General features: G+C 37.0%; 1 long non-coding RNA gene across 1 annotated transcript; it reads right to left on the reverse strand.

Moving 5' to 3' along the window:
- Positions 1–2,981: 2,981 nt before the first annotated feature.
- Positions 2,982–4,546, reverse strand: LOC144543036 (uncharacterized). Its single transcript, XR_013507613.1, has 3 exons — positions 4,447–4,546; positions 3,620–3,931; positions 2,982–3,096 (listed from the first exon to the last, which is right to left on the reverse strand). It is a non-coding gene; the product is annotated as an uncharacterized LOC144543036 (long non-coding RNA).
- Between the last annotated feature and the right edge of the window lie 808 nt (positions 4,547–5,354).

The following is a 5,354-nucleotide window of genomic DNA, read 5'->3' on the forward strand; positions in this document are numbered from 1 at the left end:
GGGGAATGGGGATTGAATTTGCAGTGTGAGTTTCAACGGCACACTTAAAAATCATGAATATATGAATATGGACGTAATTTGCGGACAGACTCATGAAATTATGTCCATATTCAATGTAATGGTAGCCTATCATGGTTGCTTCTATGTGGTCCGGATTCCAATCTTACTGAATGCAGCTTTAATTTATTGATTTTGTTCTGATTCATGTTCACCTGTGCCTAAGCATATTTTGCACTTTTTCAATGTTTGTGTGTACTTAATTATTAAATATTGTTATTTATTGCTTATTTTTACTTGACTTCTTTTTATGGCCTCTAACACAGAAACACACACACACACACACACACACACACAGTAATTACAGTTTTTACAGTATGTTACCTAAATTTTATGTTTAGAATTTATAGGGCTTTGATTGAAAGCAGGGTGGGCGATAGTTGTTTTTAAGTAATAGTCCTTAATTATTTTTATTTGATTATTTTTTCCCACGGCGCACCATGTGGCCGGGGGCAGAAAGTGGCAAATTCAGGTCACTCAGTCAGTCAGTCAGTCAGTCACTCAGTCAGTCAGTCAGTCAGTCAGTCAGTCAGTCACTCAGTCACTCAGTCCGTCAGTCAGTCAGTCAGTCGCTCGGTCAGTCGCTCGGTCAGGGACGGGTTGCACAGAGCCTGCACTTTGTCAGATGGCCTCTAGAGGGCGCGCCAAAAGGATCTCGTGCTTGTTTAAGTCAACTTCTATACAGAGGATGTGACACATTATCCTATTCTGATTTTGATTCAATTCCAAATGTGTTTTCCTTTTGTTGCTGTCCTCATCATTTAATCCTAAATATTTGTGTTTGCAATTGCTGCTGAATAAATCTAATCAGGCCGAAAGATCATCCTTCTCTCCAGTGTTGTAATCATGACACTACAGCTAAATAGCTGTTCCAAACTGTTCTCCTCGGCCCATTATTTTACAATAGTATAGTATAATATCTAACGTACAGTAGCTATAGTGCAGTGTAGCTACTGTGGAACAGTGTAGTAGCTACATTATAGTAGCTATAGTAGCCTATAGTAGTTACATTATCTGTAGTGTCTTATAGTAGCTGCATTATAGTAGCTATGGTATAGTAGGCTAGTATAGTATAGTATAGTATTGTATGGTAGGCTATAGTATAGTAGCTATAGTGTAGTGTATTGTACGGTATCAATCAGTGATAGAGAGTAGAAAATGGACCTTTATTTACATTAAAAGGTTGCAGATTATTACTATAAAAAGAATCAGCTTGTTGAATGAAAAATGGCATTTTGTCTTCTGGGCATCTTTACAAAATCCTCCTATCTAATCCAATCAACAAACAACAAATTCTCAACAACAAGATGAAAGAAGTGGAAGTGCTGCATCAAAATGTTTTCAGTTATTGATACATCTGAGAAATACCTGCCCTCCCTAGCTGACACCTGTAACGGTGAAATGCAGCTGTCAGCTTGCGGTTTTGAAACAGCATGCAGTCAGCAAGAGCCAACATGAACCACATCCTGGTATTTACATCAGAACAGGGTTTTGGGTGGCCAGAGAGGTTAAGGCCTTTTCTCATTAGGCTATAGATCTTTATCTCATTATAACATTTGAAAGTTTCTTGGTATCTCGTTATAACAAGAAAAGTTTCTCGTTATAACGAGATATGTTGGTATGTCATTATAACGAGAAAAAGATCTCGTTATAACGAGAAATGTTTCTCGTTATAATAAGATAAGTTGGTATGTCGTAATAATGAGAAAATATGTCATTATAACGTGAAAATATCTTGTTATAACGAGAAAAAGATCTTGTTATAACGAGAAAGGTTTCTCGTTATAACGAGATACTGAGCCAATTTTTTTTCCCACTGTGGCATCAATACGCTGCAGTACTACATTAGCGCTCTATCCTCTTGCAAAGCTAATTCCTTTGGCTATCTTAAAGCATTGGTAGGTAATCGACACTTTGGGTTTAAGTATTTTGATAGATTTTGCAGCTTGTCCTGCTGTGTGGATGGGAATCTGTCTCTCTTCCATCTGTTCCCTGGTTATCCAAGTGAGCGATCATTTCACTGCTGCTGGCTGGATTTGCCGCAGCATCATGAAGACGGCGCCCTGAGGAGACGGTTTGGTAGAGATCACCGGCTGGGTGCTGAAGGCTAGTGTAGGGGTCCTGGTCGTCTTGGTCCTATAAAAACATATCAAACTCTTAAAGTCTGATTAAATGCGGTTGAAAAACGGTGGAGACGTTCCCATGCCAGGATAGCTGAGTGTAAATGATTGCATACATTAAATTAGGTACTTTCTAAGTTGAAAATTATAAAAAAAAATATAAAAAGTGCTCACCAAAGAACGGGGAGTTGCATATTCAGGTAATTCAGATGCTTCTGACCTGGTGTTTTTTCTGTAAATTAGAAGGAATGTCAGAGTTAGTAGAATACTGAACACAGCAAGACAATTAAAGAAGGAATTATAGTCTATCTAGTAATTTGTAGGATGAAAAGTTAACACCATGTTCCTCATCACTGTTTCAGACATAACCAAAAACAAGGTCAAGTTCTTCAAAATAAGAGCTCAGCTGAGATAGGCAACAGTGACACCTATAAAATTCTAGCATAAAATGTAACTAAATGATGGTACTTTTTTTTTAAAGATAGTTGATAACTTAGGTCTTTGGTTCAGAACATAACATTTTTACAGACAGGATCCTCTACATTAAAGCCATTAATTATGGATTTCAGGTATTGTTTGTTCCCTAAATTGGCTATAGTCTATGATGTTTAGTAAATTAACTCATTTGTACAGAGAATATTATAACACTGTTCTGCTTGGCAACAAAAGCTGCAATGCTGATGTAGCTCCTTTACTATTATTAAGTTGTTGAGCATTTCTAATTATATTACTTTACTCGATATATAAATTAGCAATATTATTTTACAAGGTTTAGGTCACTTTATAAGAATCTCTCACCCATGATGAATTTTTCTTAAGATAAATCCAAGAATAACTCCAGTTAAAATGATGAATGCAGCAACACCGATCACAGCTGTAGCAGTGAGCATTATTGTAGAAGTGCCGGCCTCTTCATCCTCTAAAACATTGTGAAAGTAAAAAAAAAAAACTCTGTCAGAGACATTATTGCCAATATTTTCTCCATTTGGAAAGAAAATTATAGGCCCTACTTTCTCCCATCCACAGTATCATGCAGTATTGACTGGAATCTTCTCTGAATCAAATATTTAATATCTGCACCCCAACATCTCATTTTGATATTCAGAAAATCTGCTTTTTACATCTCTACTCAGACAGTATTAAGCTGTTAATATGTAGCAACATTACTTGAGTTGTAGAAGATATTAAAGTCAGACTACTTTATAGCGTTGTCATATGTCAGTAGTTTTGATTTTGTTGGCCTCATTACTCTAAGCTGTGGTTTACCTTGCACACTGAGACAAGTCTGCTTTTTTCTAGAAACACAGAGATGAACACAGGCATCACACTCACTGATATTCTTCATAATGTTACCATATAATGGAAAATAACTACTGTAAACTCAGCCATAATATGAGTGAAACACCAATGAACAAAAACAAGAACATAAATCAAACATTTACCTTCAACAGTAATACGGAGATGGAGAAAATGTGTTCCTCCATCATATGCACACTCACAAGTGTAGTTCCCACTGTCCACTGGTGTTAAACTGGTCAGGTGAAGAAACAAAGTCTGATGTTCTTTTGTAAGTTTGATCCTGGAGTCACAACCTTGCTCAAAGTCCTGCCCATGCCGATATAACAGGATACACTCTTCTCCTCTGTTCCTTTCTGTGCTGCTCTTACATACTATAAGCAAGATGATATCCAGTGTTTTATTGAGGCACACTGGAGTGACATCTGGTTCTCTCCCAATGGTTTTCACAAGAGTCACTGCAATCAATAGGAAATGTAGACTTTGATTTAGTTTGCAGTTGCTGTATAATCACTTGATACATTTGTAGATGCACTACAATGAATAAGGCAATAAATAAACTGCATGATGTAAAAAGTAGCTACTGTATCCTTGTAGGCAGTGCAGCCACTCCACAGTGACTGCATTGTATGTAAAGTAGTGATGCGTAAAGAAATATAGGGAGAAAATTGATTTTTTTTTTTTAAAAGATATCAGTATTATTGTCGGTAAGCTTGCAGATCAAAAGTGTTTCTCCCTGCTAGAATAAACGAGAACTTTAACCAAAAACAAATTTTCTTCTAAAGAAAAAACATGTCACAAGTGTTTCTTCACACTGCATATTGGTAGGCCCGTGCCTTTAGTACAGTATAGTATATAGTTTAGTACAGTATGGTATCTAGTTTAGTACAGTATGATATATAGTTTAGTACTGTATAGTATATAGTTTAGTACAGTATGGTATTTGCTTTGAAGACAGAGTAACATGTCTTACCTTCGGAAGCGTGGCATACTTCAACAAGCAGAATCAACATCACTTTAACAGTATTTCCACCCATACTGACCAGTAATCTAAAGTAATGATTTCCCTTGGTTGGTCTATGAAGAAGATGAAATGACAAAGTGATGCTACTTCCTCACTGTGATGTGTTGCAGTCGCCCCTCATCTCACTGTCCACCCCCCAACACCACTTCCCTTACACCTGTGGTCTGCATGAAAACATTTCAGAAATAGTGGCTTAATGCAGAACTGGAAACCTGCCTAGCACTTCTGAACCTTCTCACACAGCTGATATATAATTACTATTATACACTCCTCAGTGTGTTTTATTTTGTTGCATATACTGTATTGCATCATTTTGTTCTGTGATGGATTGTTAATCAGTTAGATCTAGGTAGCCTTTGAGACATGCTTTTGTGATGAAGGGCTATAAATAAACTTGACTTCACACACACACACACACACACACACACACACGCACACACACACAGTAATTACAGTTTTTACAGTATGTTACCTAATTTTATGTTTAGAACTTGGCGCGCCGTGGGTCTGCAAAGGATCTCGTGCTCGTTTAAGTCAACTTCTATACAGAGGATGTGACACATTATCCTATTCTGATTTTGATTCAATTCCAAATGTGTTTTCCTTTTGTTGCTGTCCTCATCATTTAATCCTCAATGTTTGTGTTTGCAATTGCTGCTGAATAAATCTAATCAGGCCGAAAGATCATCCTTCTCTCCAGTGTTGTAATCATGACACTACAGCTAAATAGCTGTTCCAGACTGTTCTCCTCGGCCCATTATTTTACAATAGTATAGTATAATATCTAACGTACAGTAGCTATAGTGCAGTGTAGCTACTGTGGAACAGTGTAGTAGCTACATTATAGTAGCTATAGT

This window comes from Centroberyx gerrardi, chromosome 21 (assembly GCF_048128805.1).
Source record: "Centroberyx gerrardi isolate f3 chromosome 21, fCenGer3.hap1.cur.20231027, whole genome shotgun sequence".
Lineage (NCBI taxonomy): Eukaryota > Metazoa > Chordata > Actinopteri > Beryciformes > Berycidae > Centroberyx > Centroberyx gerrardi.